Below are 25,719 nucleotides of genomic sequence, written 5' to 3'. Positions count from 1 at the left end.
TCATGTCAGAAATAATCCCTGTTCCCCTTACTAGGGAAAAACCAATTGGTTACTGAGCTACCACGGGCTACATCTGAGCAGAGGTTCTAGGTTGTATCCATACATGGTCCTTAGTGGAGTGTCAGTCTCAGAAAAGACCCCTGTGCCCAGATATATTTGGTCCTTGTGGAGCTCCTATCCTTTCCATGTGATACAAACTCCCTCTTCTTTCATGTGATTCCCTGCTCTCTGCCGAAGGTTTGGTTATGAGTCTTAGTATATGCTTTGATACATTGCTAGGAAGAGTCTTTCAGAGACCCTATGTGGTAAGCTCCTGTCCTGTTACTTGTTTTCTCCTACATCCAATGCACCTCCCATTTGTCTTTCTAAGTGAGGATTTATCATCTTACCCTAGGTCTTCTTTCTTGTTTATTGTCTTTAGGTATATAGATTTCATTATGTTTATCATATCTTATAGGTCTATATAAGTGAGTATATACCATGTATGTCTTTCTCCTTCTGGGATACCTCACCCAGAATGATCTTTTTTAGATCCCACCATTTGCCTGCAAATTTCATGATTTCCTCTTTCTTGACTGCTGATTAGTATTCCATTGTGTAAAAAATACCACAATTTCTATATCCATTCCTCGGTTGATGGACATCTGGGTTATTTTCAGGTTTTGGCTATTATGAATAAAGCTGCTACAAACATGGTTGAGTAAATGTCCTTGAGGTGTACTTGAGCAAATTTTGGGTATATGCCTAGGAGTGGTATAGCTGGGTCTTGAGGAAGCACTATTCCTAATTGTCTGAGAAAGTGCCAGATTGATTTCCAAAGTGGTTGTACCAGTTTACATTCCCACCAGCAACGGAGGAGGGTTCCCCTTTCTCCACAACCTCTCCAGTATGTGTTGTCATTTGAGTTTTTTATGTTAGTCATTCTGATGGGTCTAAGGTGAAATCTCAGGGTCGTTTTGATCTGCATCTCTCTGATGGCTAAAGATGTTGAGCATCTCTTTAAGTGTTTCTCTGCCATTCTATATTCCTCTACAGAGAATTCTCTGTTTAGCTCCGTACCCCACTTTTTAATTGGATTACTTGATTTATTGTTTTTTAACTTCTTGAGTTCTTTATATATTCTGGATATCAGCCTTCTATCAGATAGAGTTGGTGAAGATCCTTTCCCAGTCTGTAGGCTGTCACTTTGTTCTGATGACAGTGTCCTTTGCTTTAAAGAAGCTTTTCAATTCATTATTATTATTCCCATTATTGATTGTTGCTCTGAGAGCCTGTGCTGTTGGTTTTCTGTTCAGGAAGTTGTCTCCTGTGCCAATGAGTTCAAGGCTCTTCCCCACTTTTTCTTCTAACCGATTTAGTGTGTCTGGTTTTATGTTGAGGTCTTTGATCCATTTGGGCTTTAGTTTTGTGCAGGGTGATAAATATGGATCTATTTTCATTGATCTGCATGTAGACATCCAGTTTGACCAGCACCATTTGTTGAAGATGCTGTCTTTTTTCCATTGAATGGTTTTGGCTTCTTTGTCAAAAATCAAGTATCGTAGGTGTATGGATTTATTTCTGGGTCTTCTATTCATTTCCATTGATCCACCATTCTGTTTCTATGCTAATATCATGCAGTTTTTATTACTATTTCTCTGTAGTACAGCTTGAGTTCAGGGATGGAAAGATGGAAATACCTCCAGACGATCTGTTGTTATACAAGATAATTTTGGAAATTCTGGGCTGGTTCTTTGACCTTCCCCCACCCCAAAGGAGGTGCAGCCTTGCTAGACCACAGAAGAGGACATTGCAGCCAGTCCTGAAGAGACCTGATAAGTGAGGGTCAGATGGAAGGGGAGGAGGACTTCCGCTATCAGTGGACATAGAGAGGGGAAGAGAGGAGATAAAGGAGGGAAGGTGGGATTAGGAGGGAATGAAGGAGGGGGCTACAGTTGGGATACAAAGTAAATAAACTATAACTAATATTAAAAAAATAACAATTTACTTAAAAATAAATTAATGAAAGAAGCATATCCAGGAACAAAAAAAAAAAAAAAGTGTGGATCTCAAGCCTCATTAGCCGGGAGTTATCAGCAGTTGATGGTTGCTGGGGAAGGCAAAGCCAAAGCCACTTCCATTTAGTAGTGGAATACTGGTAGTCTCCCCAAAATCATGCACATAAGGGCAGCACTAATTAGGATTCAGTGAATTAAAATTAACTTACTAATCAAGCAAATGAATGAGTGAGTGAATAAATAAATAAATAAATAGAAAAAAGCATGGAGATTGTGCAGTGCTGTGAAAGGGGGATCTGGTTAGAGAGTTGGAAGGAAGAGAGAGTATTGGCTATTATCAAGACATATTTGTATGCATGTATAAAAATTTCAGTGAATAATAAAAGCAAAAAAAGAGTAAGGCTAAAAAATATGTAGAGTGCAGAGAATCTTATGGAAGAAGGGGGAGATAGAAAGATTTGGAAGAGACAGGAGCCCCATAAGGAGACCAACAGAAACAAAAATTCTGAGGCCAGGGTTGTCTGCAGAGACTGATACTCCAACCAAGGACCAGGCATGGAGAGAACCTAGATCCCCTGCTCAGATGTAGCCCATGGCAGCTCAGTGTCCAAGTGGGTTCCCTAGTAAGGGGAACAGGGGCTGTCTCTGACATGAACTCTGTGGTGGCTCTTTGTTCACCTCCAGGCCACAGAGGAAGAGGTTGCAGCCAGCCCTGATAAGACCTGATAGGCTAGAGTCAGATAGTAGGAGGAGGAGGACTTCCCCTATCAGTGGACTAAGTGAGGGTCATAGGGAGAGAAAAGGAAGTAAGGGTGGGAGTGGGAGAAGACGAGGGAGAGGGCTACAGCCAGGATACAAAGTGAATAAATATAATAAATAATAAAGAAAAAGAGAAATAAACAAAAATATGTATACATAAAATAAAAGAATAGAATAAAGAAAAGAATAGTTGAGGTAAATTTAAAAAAATAATAATAAATCTTTAAAATAGCTTAAAATCTTGAGTGGGATTTTTATCTTATTTGCTATCATTTGTAGTTATTTCTATGGAGTGCTTATTTTTAATGGGAGTTGTGCTGTGTTGATTTTCCATGATTATTATTATTATATGTTGAGGCTTAGTCATTCAGAGTTATTTCACTGATTGTGTTTTGATCAACTTTATTTTTTCAATTGAAATATTTATATTATCCAAGTTTGCTAGGGCGTTGTAAAGGTGAAATCAATTGTACAGAATTTAAAGCACCTTCATGTCATCAGGGCACCTGATATAACCTCTAGTTTGCTCAGGTAGATTATCACCACAGAAGCAATCACAAGCATTAGAGAGACTTGCTCAGCACATATCACATTAACTAATTAAAATGGTCTTTTTAACTTCAATAATAAATGGAGAATAAGTGAACAAAGACAGCTTGAGGAGACACTTCTTCAGCCTCCCAAGGTCACACTCTATCTTACTCTCTGCATACACAAATGTGGCCCTCTGACTACTTGCCTGGATATGGTGATGGTGGTGAAAGCCATTATGGATGTAAAGACTGCCTCTGCCTCCCAGAGTCACTAGTGAGTTCTTTTACACACAAAGGCAGAGGGGCACAGAAAGTACATCATTTGCAAGAGAATGCACAATGAGTAGGATGACAATTTACAGACAATAAAGAATAAAAAGAGATTAAAAATGATCCAACTTTAACCAATGGCCATATTGAGCTGGGTGAGGTACTGATTCAGTAACCACCCAGAAGGAGTCGGATATCAGGTGCTTCAGTTGTTTATAGAGTTATCATCTCCATACAAACTATTTACTGTTGACTAGTCTTGAGACAGAACCAGCTCTGATTTTTTCTGTTATTTTGCTAATGTGCAACGATCCTAAGAAATTCTTTAACCACAAAAGTCATGATTTTTCTAGTTATATGAGAAGTATTTGACTTTCAGGGATAGTTTTTTTTTTCTTTTTTTCACTGAGTGCTGAACCTGTTAACTTAATGCTGGGATGCCTCAAAATCCCTGCTAGAATTTGACCAGCTGTAAAATAATGAAACATGTATAAAAATTTCCTCAAAATTATTACTTGATAAATTCTATTGATGAAGACAGTACGTACTTTAGAATAGGACGCAAAGGAATCCAACTGCTCTCTGCTGGCTAGTGTTTATTGTGCCATTTGTACTGTGCTGGCTGCCAAGGAGAGAAGTAATAAGTAATCTGACCCACCTATGGACCTTGCACACATTAATTCCAGCCAGTTAGACAAGGTCAACCACTGGTGAGATACTGGTGTGGTGATGAGGTGTGATGATGGAAGGTAATACTGCTTTCTGATTAGATATGTGACTTGTTCCACAAGAGGAAACTCATGCCTTTTTTCCAGATCTGGTCAAGAACTAGTGGCTGGAGAGATCATAGACCTGAAGGAAAAAACTTACTACTGTTGATTAGCAAGATGATAAGTGGACCTGTAGTCAAATTGTCTTTTAAATATTTATGTTTACATGCTTAGTCAGAGAATGTTCTTTGTGTAGCAAGTAATAATCAATGCACAGATATCTGGTCAAAGTTTTGAGTGCTCTTTAACAAAGGGGACATCAATGTCACATCCTCCAAGGACAAGGGAATGGTGTTGGACCGAAAGATTGTGAGAATCTGAAGTTGAGGAGAAGTGCTATGTATTGTCTTCTGGGTATGGCATGGCTATTAGGTTTATGAGAGCAGAATATCTATGGCTAATTGAAGAAATGTACACACATAAAATAAGAGCTGAAAAGTAAAAGGAGGTCACTGGGACAAGGGAAGATGAAAGTGATCACAGGATACTTTTTATGAGTATGATATTGTCAGTAATTGAACTAAATTAAAAACATTGCCTAATTCAAAAATATGGATATCTAAGTTCATAGTGTAACATTATGAGACAAACAAAAGAAATGTAAGCCTAGTTTTCTTTCCCACAACTATTGTGCTTTGGCCATAAATAGAATTGATTCACAAGTTTAATTAATGAGCACAAATTTGAAGTTGGCCAAGTTGGTTCTCCTATCTCAATCTAGCAAAGTAGCAGCAAGAAGAATTAGCCTTCTACCTACACCGAAGACTGCTGTTTCCAGAACCTATGCCAAACACCAGTTAGGAAGCACTGCACAGGCAGACCTTGTTCTCTGCTGTTAGATGCTTGTCTTCCAAAGAACCGGCTGGTTACAAAGTTTAGCCTTGATGTGGTGTTTGAATTCATTTCATTGGTCTCACTGGGTCCAGGGACAATAAAATGCCTTTCCTCCTACTCATCCTTCTAAAGATATTAGAAGACCTTTTGGACAACTTCAATTTTCAGTGAAGATTTTTTTTTCTTAAATACAATTTAAAGGAATATTGCCTTGATATTGGCCTTTGCATATGATCTGTAGACTGCATGGGATCTGTCAATGCTTATGGTACATTATATTCTTTAAGTTTTAAAGTTTTGGGTTTCTAGTATTTATCCAGAAACTAACAACAGTTTCTTAATTAAGTGTTTATAGTAATATGAACTCCACACCTAGCTTCAAGGATAGCCGTGTCTATTAGCAATCACTGCCATTAACACTATCATCATTGATACTTTAACTCTCAACTTAGCCATTCAGACGATGTTCCTCAAAAAACTCTAAATCTTTCCATATCAGTAGACAAAGAAGATAATTTCTTAACAGCTAGAATTTTGCTAGGCTGTACTACAGTATTCCTAGATTCTGAAAACAACACTTCTCATTTTCTATGTTTTCTTTTCTCCCCGCACTTCAGCTGTCAGGGACAGGCCTTGTTGCTAATACTTATTTGCTTCTCTAGCTGCATAGAAAATAACTGGATTTTCCCTTGATGCAGAAAGGGCAACGTGTCTGTCTGTTCCTCAGAAGCCAGTGCAATTGGGAGTCTGGTTCACAGGCTTCTTGTGGGAATAAGTGTTTATGGGATATTTGCTTACAATTGTTTTTATTTGTATTTAAAATTGTCAGTATTTAGGCATGATCAAATAATGTAGATACAGGTTTATATTCACAAACATATTTTATGCATCTGTAGATAGCAGCTTTCATAATAAAATTTAGTTATAGATTTGTCAACTTTCCTTATTCTCTATGTTGGCTTAGACAGTTTTTGGATGGAAAATGATCTTTTTATTCATATGTATTCTTCATTTAAGGTAACTGATACAAAGATGCCATACATTTAAAATATCCAATATGATTTGATATTTCCATATGTTATGACTAAATGGCTACTATATGCTAATTGAAACAGCCATTATCTCACATATGATTGTGATATGATTGTGTGGAAATGCTTCTGATATATCCTGTGTAGACTTTAAAGACACAATTCAGTATTTTTAACAAGCTGTACATTATCTCTTCAGAATGTATTCACATGCTAAAAAAGTTTTCCAGAAATATTTTTAAATTCTATCTTTCCCAGGTAGTAAGAGTACTTTCCTTAGATTTGCCGTGGCCTCGGCTATCCCTTGTAATCTAAAGAACTCTCAAGAATGAATATTTAATGTTCAACACAGAGTCTAATGTGGGTTTAGATGCAGTACTGTTGCTATTTTGTTGTCATGACAAAATGTAATGTCTTTACCCACTCTGTAATTCATTTACTGCGTTCCAGTCACTTTACTAAGTATTGAATTCATTGATATAACTAAAATAATTGAGCTTTTACTTTGAGATAAGAAATATGAAGCTCAGAGAAATAGAAGAAAATGTGTCCAAAATCACACAGATGATCAATGACTAAGATTGAGTCAGAACCATGACCTTAATATACGTGATGGTTAATTTTAATAGACAACTCAACACAACCAAGAAACACCTAGAAACAGTCTCAATGAAATGTTACCTATATTTGTTTGGCCTGTAGGAATTGTGTTCTTGGCTTTTTTTTAATATTAATTCTTTAAAATTTTCATACAATAAAATTTTATCATATTATCCTCACTTATCTCTAAACACTTCAACCTTCTAAGTCTATGTCATGTTTTCTTAAAAGAGCAAGATGACTGTCCAGCACCTGTCTCTGCCTCCTTAACCCCAGTGTTACTAATGGGAACCGGCTTTTCAAAGGGGCCCTAGGATTTCTTAGCGAGCAGTGATTTACCAGCTTAGCCAAATCCCAGCCTTATTTAAAATTTTTAAATCTCACAATACAGTAATGCCTCCAGATCTCCAACTTATACTATTGGTTTTAGTACATATTTTATACCTTATACTTTTGTTTTTAACACATCTTCTTTGCCCCTCTGTCTCTCTCTTTCTGTATCTCTTTGTGTCTGTCTGTCTTTCTCTTTGTGTGTGAGAGAGAGAAAAAAAGAAAAAGGAGAAAGAGAAAGGAGAGAGAAAGAGAAAGGAGAGAGAGATTCTATATGGGTTGTATAAAGCAGGTTCGTCGGAACAGAAAATGAGTAAAGAGAAACATATGGGGAAATATGTGACAAATTCTAAAGACCCTACTATACAGCTTTCTCCTCTGTGACTTTTTCCATTATTAATGTGTGTACATAGCAATGTACTAGCCAGTGATATAACTGTGCTTTCGTCTTGGAGAACTTTTATATTAATTTCATAAACTGTCCACTATGATTTTGACTAATAAGAACTTAGAAGGTTCTCACTGCACAAGGGATGCTTCTTTTTTAATAGAAGACATTTTACAGACTAAAAATAATTCTGGATCAAAAGCAGAAAATACTTGCTGGCGGGTCTCTGCAGAAAGATTGTAGGAAGGGTATCTGTGGCCAGATGATCAGAATACCTGACTTGTTGTGTGTTCATGCCTTGCAGTTTAAAGCATAGATTTTAAGCAAATGAAAAGAAAGACAAAAACAGATCGGGAAAGAATATAAAGAAGAGACTCTGATAAGCTTTGGCTTGTGTTCTCTGGCTTCTTTTCTGGAAGGTTTTCTGACATCCATGGCCAAGCCATTTTGTCAACTTTGGCAATGGAGGTCTGTTCACAATCTATAACCAATAAAATCCTTCCCTGTTTCTGGCTTGGTCTTGTCTATCCAAAGCTGGCCTCAAATACCCCATGTAGCTGAGGTACAATTTCCAGTCCTCATGCCTGTATTTCCCAAACTCTATGATTACAGGCATTTACCACCATGGCTTGTTTTTGTAGTCCTAGGGGTCAAACCCAGAGTTTCTTGAATACCAGACAAGTGTTGCGCCTATTAACCTGTACGCGCCTATTAACCTGTACCCCCAGCTCCTGGAGTAAACTATGTTTATAACTAGGCCTGAAACCCTAAGAAGTCTTGAGTATTTGTTTCACAACAGGTGACATATTCTGAAGCATTGTGCATGTTCTTTTTGTCTTGTTACACATGTGCCACTATTCATGACCTTTGGGAAACTGTCAAATTTAAGTCCCAGGTACACTATTTATTAGTTAAATGCACTTAAATGTGATATTTATTCTTTTAGCCTTATATTTTGAGGCACTATATTATGAGCAATAATTCATATATACTGTGGAGTTACATTTTATAAGCACTGGATTCTTTAAACTGGATCAGCAAGAAACAATATAATTTCATCTTTCTTTAGAGTCATTTGGGTATGTATTAAAAAGTGATATAACTGTGTCATACAGTATTTCCATTTTTAGGTTTTGGAGGAAGCACCATACTGATTTCCATAGTAGATAGAGCAATTTGCATCCCCAATAGAAGAGTACATCAGCTCCAAAACAGATTTTTTTTGTTTGTTTTCTTTCCTAATGATAATCATTCTGACTTTCATGAGATTAAATCTCAGTGTGATTTTGATGGTGTTTCTCTGAAATCTCAGGATGTTGAGCAGTTTTTTTCTTTATGGGCTATCTGTACTTAACCTTTTGAGAACTGTTTGTTCATTTCATTATCCCATTTATTATTTAGATTAAAATCCACCTAGATTTCCATCAAGGAATGAATTAATGAAAAATATGATATATACACAGTAGAGTTTTATTCATCCATAAAGAACAAAATTATGTCATTTGCAGGAAAATGGGTGGATCTAGATCCTCATTTTAAGTGAAATAAAGCAAACTCAAAGACAGATATTACATTTCCTATCATATGTGGGATGTAGATTTAAAGTATGTATTAGGGCTGGTGAGAACTCTACCAGGTAAAGTGCTGGCTCTTCCAGCCGGCAGCCTAAGCTCCATCCCGAGACTCATCCAAATTGGAAAGAGGGAAGTGATCCACAAGTTGTATTCTGACATTTCCATATGCGCCACAGCCTGCATGCCTTGATACATATATTGCAAACATACACATACACATACATGTCACACACACACATTATAGACATCTATATCACACAGACAACATGCACACATACATGTCACACATCACACATACTCAAATTACACAGGCATATATCACACACATATGTCACACCTCACATATACAAATCATATACACACCACACACAATCATGACAGGCACGTCATATGCACATCACAGACACATCATGTACAAATAAAAATAAATTATATACACATATATATGATTTTTGTTTATGACATGAAAGAGAAAAAGAAGGGAACCAATACAAGTGTGGTAGGCGTACGGGAGATTGTAATCAAATGAGCATAAGTAAAAAACGACATGCATGTCTTAAGTGCTTTACTAACCATCATTTTACCCAATCACAACATGCGAATGAAAGGGGATAAACTAACTGAAAGTCCCCCTGAAAGCCCAAATGATTACAAAAGATATGTTTTGTCCTTAAGATAATAAATACTAGGCCAATGTAAAATAAGTTACTAATTTTATAAAATTGTGTCTCTCTCCTTGGTGGGAAAGTTTAGTAATCCCCTGAGAAGATGATTGCTGCTTATGAAGGAAATCTTTTTTCCTCAAAGGGTATTGTTCCTGGGAAGGAAAATAAGGCGGTCTCCCAAAGTTATGTTAGGAGACAAGCACATAGATTGGAGACTGTACAGTTTCCAGAAGTCCAGAGAAGTATTCACTGAAATAAATCTGCTTTCTTTGTAACACAGCACAACCAACGTCTTTTCAACATATGCAATTATTTCCCAAGCCTGGAAAATAGTCTTGGGTAATTGAATGACACAAGTTAAACTGGTGCATAGACAAACAATATCTTTTAATGAAAGCCTTCAACATGAAATTGAGCCAAGGCACGGTGTCTGAATGAGCATGCATTAAGTGAAGCCAACCCACATTTGCCTTTGTAGACACTGATACTGGGGTAGCTGCAGGCTTAATCAAAGCCAGAAGTCTCTTCGCTTTTTCATCTCAGTCTATGCATCCTAATTAAAGCCATATGGATGAACCCCAGCTATTGGTTTTACATAACCAATGTGCATGTGCTGCTGAATAAACCTGTACTCCTTTAACCAAATTAAAGAAGCTAACTGTAATGGATATATTTATTGGGAGGCTAAGAGACAATTTACTTAAACCAATATTAGAACTGAAACCAATGTATCTATATTTCAACCACATACATCCTCTTGGAGCATGTTATTGTTATATAAATAGATACATATTCATCTACAGCATTTCATATTCATAAAAAACCAATGATTTAACTGCATTCAGCAGACATAATAGAATAACTAGTCCACCTTCTATTTCCTCTCCTGTTTCTGAACACAACGTTTACAAAAACACATCAGTGAGAACAGGGCAACTGGGGATCACACAGAGAGTTGTTTCTGTTGGGGCCCTCAAGGCGGGGATTCGGTGGCTAGAGAATCTGAGGCAGGTTTGCAACCAATTTGCATATTTGGGGATAAATCATTCAGCTGAGCTTCATTTTTCTCATTTGGACAAATGGAGATAATACTTCCTCAATCTGCAGGGTTGCTTTAAGAATGAACAAGGATAAATACGTCAGCATACTTGGAAGCATTCTTTTAATCCTTGTGTGGATAATAAGCATTATTGTTGCCAGGAATTCCCATGCCTTCAGATAAAATAAATAGCTGTCAGTAGCCCAATATACTCATAATTTAGAAACAGTCATATGTAATTAGATTGTACGTTTTCTTTTATTCTGTTGCAGTTTAAGGCTAGAATGATATTCTGAATGGCCATTGATTAAATTGTATTTACTGCATATTAAGCTTCATTGCACATTTCTTTGGCCCATTCAAAAGATAAGTATCAAGCAGCCAAAACAGAAGAACAGCAGGTGCAGGCTGCATGTTATCTGTCACTCTTCATGGGTAAGAAGATGTAGCAGAATATTTTCCTGAGCAAGTAAGAAAATAAAGAGCATATATTTCAGAAAGACCTGAATAAATGATGGGAATGTTCTTCAAAAGAAAACAAATATGGCCTCATCCATTTAGAACAACATCTGATTAAAGACAGGAAGGAAGGATGAAAGGGAGGGAGGGGAAATGGAGGGATAGAAAGAAAGAAAGAGAGAGAGAGAGAAAGAAAGAAAGAAAGAAAGAAAGAAAGAAAGAAAGAAAGAAAGAAAGAGAGAGAGAGAGAAAGACAGTCGATGCTAATTGTGTACATACAGAGTAAGGCTGGAGAAATGGTTACTAAATGACCCAGCTCCTCATAGATTATCAATATATACAGCTGTCAAATTGACTATGACAAAAATGTTTTTAGCTTCTGTACTTTAATTATATTGTTACTTGCAAAATAAGTGAAATGAGCATTTAGTACACCTATCAATCTCTAATATTTCAAACACCCCACCACACACACATACACACACTTTCTTTTTACTTGTTTCTTACAATAGAAATCTGTGGTGGTAACCCACGTTTCTAATTTGCGAGGCTGACAGAAGAAAATCTGCAAGTTGATGCTGTGCTGAACAGTGAAACTTGTCTCAAAAATATGAGCAGAAATGTGCTAGAAATGTCTTGTGGGTTAAAGATGTATCTCAGGACTTGCCTAATGTGTGCAAGGCCCTGTACTTGATCCTCAGCTCAGCCAAATAATGTCAAACATAAAATATCATCACCACCAACAAGAGCAAAAGACAGCAGACAGGAAAAGAATGCTGCCTGGACTCCGCCCAGTTTTGTCACAACTTAAGGCCTCTCAACGGACATGTGTTACTATCGGAATAGCTCCTGTGGTTCCCTAGGTCCTCACGGGGGCAGAACATGAACCACACATTTGATGTTTAAGTAACACCAACGTCACCATCAGTATGTACCAAATCTTGGAATTAGCTTAATATTACATAATTGAACACATTAGTTTTTCTAAATGAAAAAACACAAAATATAGAGGAAACAAAAATGGGTATAAAGTTAGATAGTGCAGTTTCATACTTCCAATCTGCATTTATCTAGCGGTATGAAGAATGAACTCTTTTTTTGTTTTATTTTTGTTGTTGTTGTTGTTATTTTTTAAGAAATTTTCCAAGAAAACAGCAAAACTGAAGTATCTGATATCTGCTTCTTTGTGGCTTTTAGCACACTGATTGAGTTCTGGCTGTATGGGTAACTGATTTAGGCCCAGTTCATGTGAGCTGTTCTGCAGTCAGGCCTTGGCTTTTAGTCAGTCCAGTGGAAAGAAAGCCCATGTGCTTCTGATCTTCAAACAAGTTGGTCAGGACTATTTGCCCAGAAGTTTGACATTCTCATTAGAAACTAGGATGGTTTTTGAGGTACTACACTGAGAACTGACACAATACTCTGTGCACACAAAAGTGTAAGACTACAGTACAGCGATAGCGGTATGAACCCCACATCTTTTTTTATTATACTTTATTCACTTTGTGTCCCCCCCCCGTGGCCTCCTTCCTCCTCCCTTCCCAATCCCACCCTCCCTCCTTTTTCTTCAGGCATACCCCTTCCCAAGTCCACTGATAGGGGAGATCTTCCTCTCCTTCCTTCTGATCCTAGTCTATCAGGTCTCATCAGGAGTGACTGTATTGTCTTCCTCTGTGGCCTGGAAAGGTTGCTCTCCCCTCAGCGGGAGGTGATCAAAGAGCAGGCCAATCACTTCATGTCAGAGACCACATCTTGGTGAAGAAACTTCAAGTTATATTTCAAAAGTGTAGAGAAGGTCAGTTGCCAGTGCAATCTATTATAATTGATTTTAAAAGGCTACATAAATGAGCAATTGGTGTGTGTGCAAGTGTGCGTGTGTGCATGTATGTGTGTGCAGGTATATGATTATATTTTAATGAATTTATTATTTCACATTTCCAAATGTTTTCATATTCCTCTTGACAATTTTAAAATGCTTATTTAATTGGTTTCTTTTTATTTCTGTCTTAACTCAATTTCATTTAGTAATAAGTTGTTTAGCTTCAATGAGTTTACGTAGTTCCTGTTCCTGTTGACATCCAGCTTTAATCCATGGTGGTCAGATAGGATGCAATGTGTTATTTCCATTTCCCTATATCTGTTGACACTGGCTTTGTGTCTTAATATGTAGTCAATTCTGAGAAATTGACTGCTAAAAGAAAGTATATTATTTAATGCTTGATGGAGTGTTCTGTAGGTTTCTGCTATGTTCATTTGATTTATGACATTTAGCAACAGCATTTCTCTTTAGCTTTGGTCTAGATGTCCTATTAGTTAGCATGAGTGGGGTATTGAAGTCATCCATATCAATAGATGAAGGTCAGTATATGATTTTAGCTGTAGTAGTGCTTCCTCTAAGAACTTTGGCAGACTTGTTTGGTACATAAATATCGACGATTACAGTACTTTGTTGGTAGATTTGCTTCCTTTAATGTTTATAAACTCTCCTTACTTATGTCTTCTGATTAGTATAAGTTTTAAGTCTACTTTGTTATTAAAGTAGCTATATCTTTTCACTCCCTGGTCCCATTTGCTTGAAATACATTTTTTTCATCCTTAACCTTGAGATGATATCTATTCTTGACGGCAGAGTGTGTGTCTCAGATTCAGCAGAAAGATGGATCCTATTTTCTTTTTTTTTCCAATTTAAATCATTTTCTTTTTTTTTGTGTGTGTGTGTTTTATTTATTTTTTTTCTTTTTTTTTATTTATTTTATTTTTTTTTATCAGTTACATTTTATTAACTCTGTATCCCAGCCGTGTCCCGATCCCTCATTCCCTCCCAGTCCCTCCCTCCCTCCCTCCCTCATCTCCACTGTGCCCCTTTCCAAGTCCACTGATGGGGGGGACCTCCTCCCCATTCATCTGATCCTGTTTTATCAGGTATCTTCAGGACTGGCTGCAAAGCCCTCCTCTGTGGCCTAACAGGACTGCTCCTCCCTTCGGGGGTGGGGAGACCAAAGAGCCAGTCATCGAGTTCCTGTTAGAAATAGTCCCTGTTCCCCTCACTTTGGGAAACCAATTGGTTACTGAGCTACCACAGGCTACATCTGAGTGGAGGTTCTAGGTTATATCCATACATGGTCCTTGGTTGAATGTCAGTCTCAGAAAAGACCCTGTGCCCAGATATATTTGGTCCTTGTGGAGCTCCTATCCTTTCCCCATCAGACTAACTCCCCTTCTTTCTTATGATTCCCTGTACTCTGCCAAAGGTTTGGTCATGAGTCTTTGCTTTGAAAACACTGCTAGTTAGAGTCTTTCAGATGCGCTCAGTAGACTCCTGTCATACGTTCAATGCACATCCCATCTGTCTTTCTAAACGAGGATTGATCATCTTACCCCATGTCCGCTCAATTGATTATCTTTTTTTAGGTGTATAGATTTCATTATGTTTATCATATCTTATAGGTCTATATAAGTGAGTATATCCCATGTTTGTCTTTCTCCTTCTGGGATATTTCACTCAGAATGATCTTTTCTAGATCCCACCATTTGCCTGCAAATTTCATGATTTCCTCCTTTTTGATTGCTGAGTAGTATTCCATTGTATAAAAATACCACAATTTCTGTACCCATTCCACCGTTGATGGACATCTGGGTTGTTTCCAGGTTCTGGCTATTACAAATAGAGCTGCTATAAACATGGTTGAGCAAGTGTCCTTTTTGTGTACTTGAACAAACTTTGGGTATATACCTAGCAGTGGTATAGCTGGGTCTGGAGGAAGCACTATTCCTATTTGTCTTAGAAAGCGCCAGATAGCTTTCCAGAGTGGTTGTACCAGTTTACATTCCCACCAGCAGTGGAGCAGGGTTCCCCTTTCTCCACAACCTCTCCAGCATGTGTTATCGCTTGAGTTTTTCATCTTGGCCATTCTGATGGGTGTAAGGTGATATCTCAGGGTCGTTTTGATTTGCATTTCCCTGATGGCTAATGAGGATGAGCATTTCTTTAAGTGTTTTTCTGCCATTCGATATTCCTCTGTCGAGAATTCTCTGTTTAGCTCTGTTCCCCATTTTTTAATTGGATTACTTGGATTGCTGCTTTTCAGCTTCTTTAGTTCTTTGTATATACTGGATATTAGTCCTCTGTCAGATAAAGGGTTAGTGAAGATTCTTTCCCAATCTGTAGGCAGTCGTTTTGTTTTGATGACGGTATCCTTTGCTTTACAGAAACTTTTCAGTTTCATGAGGTCCCATTTATTGATTGTTGCTCTTAGAGCCTGTGCTGTTGGTGTTCTGTTCAGGAAGTTGTCTCCTGTGCCAATGAGTTCTAGGCTGTTCCCCACTTTTTTTTCCAATTGATTTAGGGTATCTGGTTTTATGTTGAGGTCCTTGATCCACTTTGACTTTAGTTTTGTGCAGGGTGATAAATATGGATCTATTTTCATTTTTCTGCATGTAGACATCCAGTTGGTCCAGCATCATTTGTTGAAGATGCTGTCTTTTTTCCATTGAATGGAATTGGCTTCTTTGTCGAATATCAAGTATTCATAGGTGTGTGGATTTATTTCTGGGTCTTCTATGTGGTTCCATTGATCCTCCTTTCTGTTTCTATGCCAGTACCATGCAGTTTTTATTACTGTTGCCCTGTAGTACAGCTTGAGATCAGGAATGGAGATACCTCCAGATGATCTGTTGTTGTACAGGATCGTTTTGGAGATTCTGGGTTTTTTGTTTCTCCATATGAAGCTGAGAATCTTTTTTTCAAGGTCTGTAAAGAATTGAGTTGGTATTTTGATGGGAATTGCATTGAATCTGTAGATTGCTTTTGGCAGTATGGCCATTTTCACAATGTTAATCCTACCAATCCATGAGCACGGGAGATCTTTCCATCTTCTGATATCTTCTTCAATTTCTTTCTTCAGAGACTTGAAGTTTTTCTCAAACAGGTCTTTCACTTGCTTGGTTAGGGTCACACCAAGGTACTTTATGTTATTAGTGGCTATTGTGAAGGGTGTTGTTTCCCTAATTTCTTTCTCAGCCTTTTTGTCTTTGGTATATAGGAGGGCTTCTGATTTTTTTGAGTTGATTTTGTATCCTGCCACTTTGCTGAAGGTGTTTATCAGCTGAAGGAGTTCTCTGGTTGAATTTTTGGGGTCGCTCATGTATACTATCATATCATCTGCAAATAGTGACACTTTGACCTCTTCCTTTCCGATTTGTATCCCCTTGATCTCCTTTAGTTGTCTTATTGCTCTGGCTAGGACTTCAAGTACTATGTTGAAGAGATATGGGGACAATGGACAGCCTTGTCTTGTCCCTGATTTCAGTGGGATTGATTTAAGTTTCTCTCCATTGAGTTTGATGTCAGCTATAGGCTTGCTATATATTGCCTTTACTATGTTTAGGTATGAGCCTTGTATCCCTGATCTCTCCAAGACTTTAAACATGAATGGGTGTTGGACTTTGTCAAATGCTTTTTCGGCGTCTAAGGAGATGATCATGTGGTTTTTCTCCTTCAGTTTGTTTATGTAGTGGATTACATTGATGGATTTCCGTATGTTGAACCACCCTTGCATGCCTGGGATGAAGCCTACTTGGTCATGGTGGATGATATCTTTGATGTGTTCTTGGATTCGGTTTGCAAGTATTTTATTGAGTATTTTTGTGTCAATGTTCATAAGAGAGATAGGCCTAAAGTTCTCTTTTTTTGTTGGGTCTTTGTGTGGTTTAGGTATTAAGGTGACTGTGGCTTCATAGAATGAGTTTGGTAGTGTTCCTTCTGTTTCTATTTTGTGGAATAGCTTGAGGAGTATTGGAGTTAGCACTTCTTTGAAGGTCTTGTAGAATTCTGCGCTGAAGCCATCTGGTCCAGGGCTTTTTTTGGAGGGGAGACTGTTAATGACTGCTTCGATTTCCTTGGGAGATATAGGGCTATTCAGTCTTTCTACCTGATCTTGACTTAGTTTTCGTAGATGGAATCTTTCCAGAAAATTATCCATTTCATTTAGATTCTCAAATTTTGTGGCATATAGGCTTTTGTAGTATGACCTAATAATTGTTTGGATTTCCTCAATGTCTGTGGTTATGTCCCCATTTTCATTTCTGATTTTGCTGATCTGGATAGTTTCTCTCTGCTTTTTAGTTAGTTTGGCTAAGGGTTTGTCTATCTTGTTGATTTTCTCAAAGAACCAGCTTTTTGTTTCATTGATTCTTTGGATAGTTTTATTTGTTTCTAGTTGATTGATTTCAGCCCTTAGTTTGATTATTTCCAGCCGTCTGCTCCTTTTGGGTGTATCTGCTTCTTTTTGTTCTAGGGTTTTCAGTTGGGCCATTAAGTTGTTTGTATGTGATGTTACGAATTTCTTCTTGCAGGCACTTAGTGCTATAAATTTTCCTCTGAGCACTGCTTTCAGTGTGTCCCATAAATTTGGGTATGTTGTGCCTTCCTTTTCATTGAATTCTAGGAAGTCTTTAATTTCTTTCTTTATTTCTTCCTTGACCCAGCTGTCATTGAGTAGTAAGTTGTTTAGTTTCCATGTGCATGTCGGCTTTTTGTTGTTTCTGTTGTTGTTGAGGTCGAGCTTTAGTCCATGGTGGTCAGATAGTATACAAGGGATTATTTCAATCCTTTTGTATCTGTTGAGGCTTGCTTTGTGGCCCACTATATGGTCTATTTTGGAAAAGGTTCCATGGGGTGCTGAAAAGAAGGTGTACTCTTTTGAGTTTGGGTGAAATAATCTGTAGACGTCTATTAGGTCCATTTGATTTAGGGATTCTGTGAGTGCTTTTATTTCCCTATTTGGTGTCTGTCTAGTTGATCTGTCCCTTGGTGAGAGTGGAGTGTTGAAGTCTCCCACTATTAAGGTATTAGGATCAATGTATGATTTAAGCTTTAATAATGTTTCATTTACGAATGTCGGTGCTCTTGAATTTGGGGCATAGATATTCAAGATTGTGATGTCCTCTTGGTGGATTTTTCCTTTGATGAGAATATAGTGGCCCTCCTTATCTTTTTTCATTAACTTGGGTTGAAAGTCTATTTTATTAGATATTAGGATGGCTACTCCAGCTTGTTTTCTGGAACCATTTGCTTGAAAAACAGTTTTCCAGCCCTTTACTCTGAGGTAGTGTTTGTCTTTGTTGCATAGGTGTGTTTCTTGGATGCAACAGAATGTTGGATCCTGTTTCCTTAACCATTCTGTTAGCCTGTGTCTTTTTATTGGTGAGTTGAGTCCATTGATATTGATAGATAATAGTGACCAATGCATGTTAGTTCCTTTTGTAATGGAGTCGATGATCTAACCCTGATTCATTGCTTCTTTTCTTTTCATTTTTGTTGGGATATTATCTGTATGCCCTGTTTTCTTGGGTGAATTTGTTTTCATTGGATTGGAGTTTTCCTTCTAGTATCTTCTGTAGGGATGGTTTGCTGTGTAGATATTGTATAAATTTAGTTTTGTCATGGAATATTTTGTTTTCTCCATCTATGTTGATTGAAAGCTTTGCAGGGTATAGTAGCCTGGGTTGACATTTGTGATCTCTTAGAGTCTCCATGATACTTGCCCAGGCCCTTCTGGCTTTCATAGTTTCTGATGAGAAGTCCGGCGTGATTCTGATAGGTCTACCTTCATATGTTACTTGGCCTTTTTCCCTTGCTGCTTTTAATATCTTTTCTTTGTTCTGTAGATTTAGTGTTTTGACTATGATGTGACGTGATGTGTTTCTTTTCTGGTCTAGTCTATTTGGAGTTCTGTAGGCCTCTTGTATATTTATGGACATCTCTTTCTTTAAGTTGGGAAAATTTTCTTCTATGATTTTCTTGAAAATATTTTCTGGACCTTGGAGTCTGGAGTCTTCTTTTTCGTGAATTCCTATTATTCTTAGATTTTGTCTTTTCATAGCATCCTTGATTTCTTGGATATTTTGTGATTGGAACTTTTCTGATTTTACTTTTTCTTTGAGAGAAGTATCCATTTCTGCAAGTGTGTCTTCAGCTCCAGAGATTCTCTCTTCCATCTCTTGTATTCTGTTGGTGATGCTTACTTTTGTGGTTCCTGATCTTTTCTCCAAGTTCTCCAGCTCAAGGGTTTTCTCATTTTGTGTTTTCTTTATTGATTCTAATTCTGTTTTCATGCCTTGCACCATTTCTTTCATGTGTTTGAATTTGGATTCCTGTCTCTCTACGATGGCCTCTATTTATTTTTTCATTTCCTTCTTATATGCCACTAATTTTTCCTCTACTTGTGTATCTATTTGTTTGGCTATGTTTGCCTGTGTTTCTTTAAGGATATTGTCTATTTCTTCTTTCTTTGCCTCCAATTGACTGGCCATCTCTTTGAAAGACTTGTTCATTTCCTCCTTATGAGCCTCAAATAATTGGGCAAGCATGGCTTTAAAATCATTTTCCTGTGCTTCTGCTGAATTGGTGTATCCATCGATTTTGGGGTTTGCTGGTGAAGTCATGATGTCCTGATTTATGTTGGAAGTGTTCTTTCGCCTACCTCTGGCCATTGGCTTATCTGAAACCTTCCCTGTTTGTTTTTGGATTCTGCAGATCAGACTGGTGCTGTCTCTCTCTGGTGTCTGGAGAGTTCTTCAGGAAGCTGAGCACTCTCAGCTTGTGCTGAGGACTAGCTGTACCTGTGGGAGGAAAGTACGCAGGCGCAAACGGGGCAAATGCAAGCGTGTGTGTACGCGCGCGCGCGTGTGTGTCTGTGTGTGTAAGTGTGCGTGGATGAGTTTCTCGAGGGACAGAGTGATGGCTAATGTTGAACCCTTGAGTGTGTGGGAGGGGCTCTGTACTGTATATGTCGCAGGCGCTAATGATGATCGCAGCGCAATTTCTGGTATTAACTGTCTTAGCTCCTCAATCAGGCCCACAGGGCAGGAACTTCAATGTCCCTAGTGCCCCTCTGTTTCCCAAAGTGGGTATGTGGGTGGGAGGGGGGTTCGATGCCTGGCTTCTGATTTAGAAGGACCCAGGATCTGGGGAACTGCAGATTCTCAAGGGTGCACTCACTTACAGGCAGGTCTCTTGGCCGAGATCGTGGTATCCGGGGCTCTCTGCTCTCTGGTTTGGCCCTGCTTCTTTGATGTGTTCCGCCAGTTCTGTGCTGCTGTCACTGCCAGGTTCTGAGGTCTTGCTGCAGCTGGAGATTTCAGGGTGGTCACTTCAGCAGGGATGGGGTAATCAGGCTCTCTGTTCTCTGGTTTGGCCCTGGTTAGTCTTAAACTGGAGGGCTGTGGTGCCCCGCCAGTTCAGTACTGCTCCGCTGCCACGTCCTGCTGTAACTGGAGACTGGCTTGCTAGTCCCAATGCTTTCTGGTAAGTCCTGGGATCTCTTCGTTGTGCTCTCCAAGCTTGGGAGGCCCAGTGCCTGGTGTGTCCAGGTTGTATGACGTTTCTGCCTGGTTTCGGTGAGTATATAGCGTATTCTCTGTCACTGTGGGATTGGGCGGGTCGTACATCCGTGATGGCGATCCTGCGGAGCTAGTATGGTGTCTAGCAGATTCGCGCCCTGGGAGGATGGTGCAGCCGTTGCGCGAATCTGGGACTCCGGGGTACGTACTGCTGGCTTTTGTCTGCCGCTAAAGTGGTTGGGGCTCCGTCTCAGCGGTTGTATACCCCAGGCAGTTAGGTCTGCGCTGAGAAAGATGAGTCCGCTGTGCCGCTGTGCCGAGGAGGAAGGAGGTCTGGGGGAAGGGAGTGCAGCAAGAACAAAGGATCTTTTCTCTCCCTCCCCAAGCAAGTCTCCGGGTGACCGGAGGCCAAAGTTTTCACCTCCTGCGATGTTCTCTGGTGTTCAGAAAGCCTCGCTGTGGTTTTCCTGGGTTGGGTGTCCTTCCATTCTCCAACTCAGAAGATCAGGTATCCCACTGCTCAGAAACTGTGTGTGCTAGTCGCCATCTTGGCTCCGCCCCTCTCGGATCCTATTTTTTAATCTTATCGGTTAGTTTGAGTCTTTTTATCAGAGAATTGAGACAACTAATTCTGAGAACTCTTAATGAAAACTGTTTACTGATTTCTGTTATTTTGTTGTTGTAATGTATCCCTCCACATCCCAATATAATGATAAACTTCCTAAAGTTCCACAACCTCCCTAAATGGCATGACCAACAGGGACAAAGCATTCAAATAATAATAAGTTAGGGTAGAATTCTCATTTAAACCACCACAATATTCATCATCTTTCCGTAGAGCCATATGGAAGGACTATCAAAAGACCCGTGCCAGTGCACATATTCTGAATGTGAAAGCTGAGAACTCCCTGACTGGATTACATGTGGTATAAGAAGTTGAGGTTTAGTACTATTCTACCATTTTTTTAAACTTCTACGTCACTGAGACACTAAGTAAGGCTCAGAAATATTAAGGTAGACGATAATCAATTGCTTTATGACTCACAAGTTGTAAAATTTTCTGGTGTTACTAGATATTAGTATAGGTTTTATCATTTGAGTACAGACATTTCTATCACATCATCTTGCTGTAAATATAATTGAAGTTGAATTCTTTACCTAAAATGATTTTAGAACTTGTGAAATATCAATTTCAATTGAAATGGTCATTCAGTATCAATAAGTGATACTTTTCTTTTTTTTCTTTTTTACTTATTATTATTTTTATTACAGTTTATTCACTTTCTATCCCACTGGTAGCTCCCTTCCTCCTTCCCTCCCAATCCCACACTCCCTCCCTTTTCTCCACCCATGCCCCTCCCCCAGTCCACTGATAGGGAAGGACCTCCTCTTCTTCCTTCTGACCCTAGCTTATCAGGTCTCATCAGGAGTGACTGCATTGTCTTCCTCTGTGGCCTGGTAAGGCTATTCCCCCCTCAGGAGGAGGTGATCAAAGAGCAGGCCAATTGGTTCATGTCAGAGACAGTCCCAGTTCCCATTACTATGGAACCCACTTGGACACTGAAAGGCCATGGGCTACATCTGTGCAGGGGTTCTAGGTTATATCCATGAATGGTCCTTGGTTGGTGTATCAGTCTCAGAAAAGACCCATGTGCCCAGATATTTTGGTTCTGTTGCTCTCCTTGTGGAGCTCCTCTCCTCTGCAGGTCTTACTATTTCTCACTTCTTTCATAAGATTCCCTGCACTCTGCCCAAAGTTTGGCTATGAGTCTCAGCATCTGCTTTGATACCCTGCAGGGTAGAGTCTTTCAGAGGCCCTCTGTGGTAGGCTACTGTCCTGTTTCCTGTTTTCTCCCTCTTCTGATGTCCATCCTCTTTGCCTTTCTGAATGAAGATTCAGCATCTTACTTACCCAGACTCCTCCTCCTTGATTAGTTTCTTTAGGTGTAGAGATTTTAGTATTTAGATTTTAGTAGAAACTGCATGGTCCTGGCTAGAAACTGACTGGTGGATCAATGGAATCAAATAGAAGACCCTGAAATAAACCCACACACTTATGGCCACCTGATTTTTGACAAAGATGCCAAAACCATACAATGGAAAAAAGATAACATCTTCTACAAATGGTGCTGGTCTAACTGGATGTCTACATGTAGAAAAATACACATAGATCCATCCTTATCACCCTGTACAAAACTAAAGTCCAAGAGGATCAAAGACCTCAATATAAAAACACTAAATCTGTTTAGAAGATAAAGTGGGGAAGAACCTTGAGCTGACTGGCACAGGAAACAACTTCCTGAACAGAACACCAACAGTACAGGCTCTAAAAGCAACAATCAATAAATGGGACCTCATGAAACTGAAAAGCTTCTGTAAAGCAAAGGACACTGTTGTCAGAACAAAACGACTGCCTACAGATTAAGTGATGCTTTTCTATAGGCCTTTAACATCATGATAGGGGCAGAGAGGTACCTTCTGGTATTATTTTGTGCCTTTTTTCTTGAAGGCAATATCAGTCTGTCCACTTCCTGAAGACAAATGATTTATTCCTTTCTAAACTTCCTTTGAGTCTAATGTTTCAACTGTAAGATTTTCTATTAGTACGTTGGTAACCAAGACCTATATTAATTAAGCCTCTAAGGAAAGTCTCTAAAACATGAAACACAGGCAACCTGGAAGGTGTGGTGTTGGGATGGGAATGATGTTCCCTGGATTATCTGAGTGGCTTTAACTGTTATGACAAATGTTCTTCTAAGAAGGGGTCAACAGGAGTTTAACTGGAGAACATGTAGGATGCCCACTGACCCAAGACACTGTCCTGCTAGCTTTGGAGATGAAAGCCCGGTGCCAGGTGCACTGGTTTCAAAGAGAAATGACCCTGCAGGCTAAAATGTTTTAAGGCTCAGTCCAACAAAATGTGAAGAATGCAGTTGTGGAAGAAAGACAGGGAAGGTGGGGAAGATGGTCCTGAGAGGATCTTGCTTTCAGATTACTTCAATTAATTCTAACCTTCTAGCTTCTCAAACTATATCAAAGAAATATATTTAAAGAAATATGTGAATGATAAATATAAAATATACATTTATATATTTGAAGATGATAAATTTGAGGTAATTTGTTACAGTATCAATAGAAAATGCATAAACTTATATGTATGCCTAAACAAACAGCACTATAAATGTTTGTATTTTGTTGGACTACTATATATTATTCACTGTTCTACCTCATTTCCTGATAAACATGTTTGTCTTATGACAGGATCATCAGGGGGTAAGTGAGTGGTATTTTGTCTCCTGATACCTGTACAGTTCTGTGGTGTAGTCCTGATGAGGTTACCAATATAAAACTATTTTTCATTTATTCCATTCAAATAATTTGTCATACTGTCTTGTTTTTCCTTCAAAGTATATATAATATCATCTAATTTTATGTAACAGTCAATCTTCCAACAAGAAAACAAATCCAAAATCAAATGAATCATTAGACAATAACACAGGAAATTCTCACAGGTGTCTGGGAAAAATTAAGTGTATTGACAAGAAACTTGGCATTGAAAAGAGATCACAAATAACAGAAAGCTATTGCCATTCTTGGGCTGGAAAGAAAGAGGAGAGGGGATAATTATGATAGCACCCAGAAGCAAGAGAGCTGTAGAAGACACATTGTGCGACAGAACTCAGTAGGTGACTATTTTCAAGAAACATGGTGCAGGGGAATCAGAGAATATGAAAGATACACCACAGCTTAGCTCTCTTCTCTTTCTCTGCATCGTGCTGAGAGATTTCACTGACCAAACTTAACAGAAAAAAAAAAAAACTGAGCCAAAGAGGCAGGTGTGGTGATGAAGTCAGTAAAATTTTGCTTTGGGTGAAAGAAGCAAAGCAAAGATGATGAGATGCACCTGCTGGCAGCGGATAAGAGAAACTTCAGTGACCATCACATACATAGACAAAGAAGTCAAGAAAATAAGTACAGTTGAGTTGAACTCCTTTGCTTTATCCATAGGAACTCAGAGGGTAAGAGAGTTCTCTTAGAGTCTGGGGAGACTCTGTGGGGTGCAGACATAATTCTCTTCCTCATCTACCAGAAGACGTAGAGCTGTACTCACACATGGAGCTATTTTGCTAGCTTTGATCTGACTTCTTAGCACAAGTAGCTAAAATTTACCTTCATTTGTCATTTAGTCAATTTTTCTTCTGAGGATCTCAGAGGCTTTGAGGTTTCTGAGGTCTATGGAATCAATGAGATGGTGTTTCACAGAATTATGTAAGGGGCTTTCAAGATTTGGGTCCTGAACTGGTTATTTTTTTCCTAAGGTCATAAAAAAATGTTCACTACAGGAATTTGAAGATATATACATTAGAAATGAATTCACTATGCCTAGTGAGGATTACACAGAAATAAGAACATATAATGTACAGTATTAGATGTTGAGAGATTAACCTAACCCCAGCAATTTCGGGTGACCCAGAAAACCGTGGTTTATACTGGTCTACTACCTACTTGAAGTTCTAGAAGATTTAGAAAAATATAGAAAACATTTCTTTGGAATATATTCAGGCATCTCTGGCAGAAAACAATTAGAGATCCAGATTTCATGAATGTGGGAACACAGGACAGTTGATCTCCCCTTGTCAAACACAAATGCTTCAAGTCACACTGTAGGTCTAACATTGACTCCATAGCAACCCACTTCCTTGTCCTCTATAAAATGGAGGGAAGCAGGTATTTTAGCAGACACAGGAGGATGCCTGCTGTCAGTTCTGTGCTCTACTATAGTTTAAGAAGTTTACATAAGGTGCGTGAACTGAAGTTTCTCCTTCGACTCATCAATTTTCCCATAGGAAAAGCAACATGTCACCTTGACATTAGGATTTCAATGGTCTACAAATGGTGCCTTAAGAACTTACCTAAGAAAGAAGGTTGACAGTTGTCACTGGGAGTAAGAAAGCCTGCATTTGAGGGGCTATAGAAATGGCTCAGCAGTGAAGAGCATTTGCTGCTCTTCCAGAAGGCCTGAGCTCCGTTCACAGCACTCAAATCAACTCGGCTCATGACTGACCCTAATTTCATCTCCAGGGGATCCACTGCCTCTGGCCTCTAGAGCCACCTGCACTCAAGTAAAGAC

Source organism: Meriones unguiculatus, chromosome 2 (genome assembly GCF_030254825.1).
Source record: "Meriones unguiculatus strain TT.TT164.6M chromosome 2, Bangor_MerUng_6.1, whole genome shotgun sequence".
Classification (NCBI taxonomy): Eukaryota; Metazoa; Chordata; class Mammalia; order Rodentia; family Muridae; genus Meriones; species Meriones unguiculatus.
Note: the sequence above shows the minus strand (reverse complement) of the source record.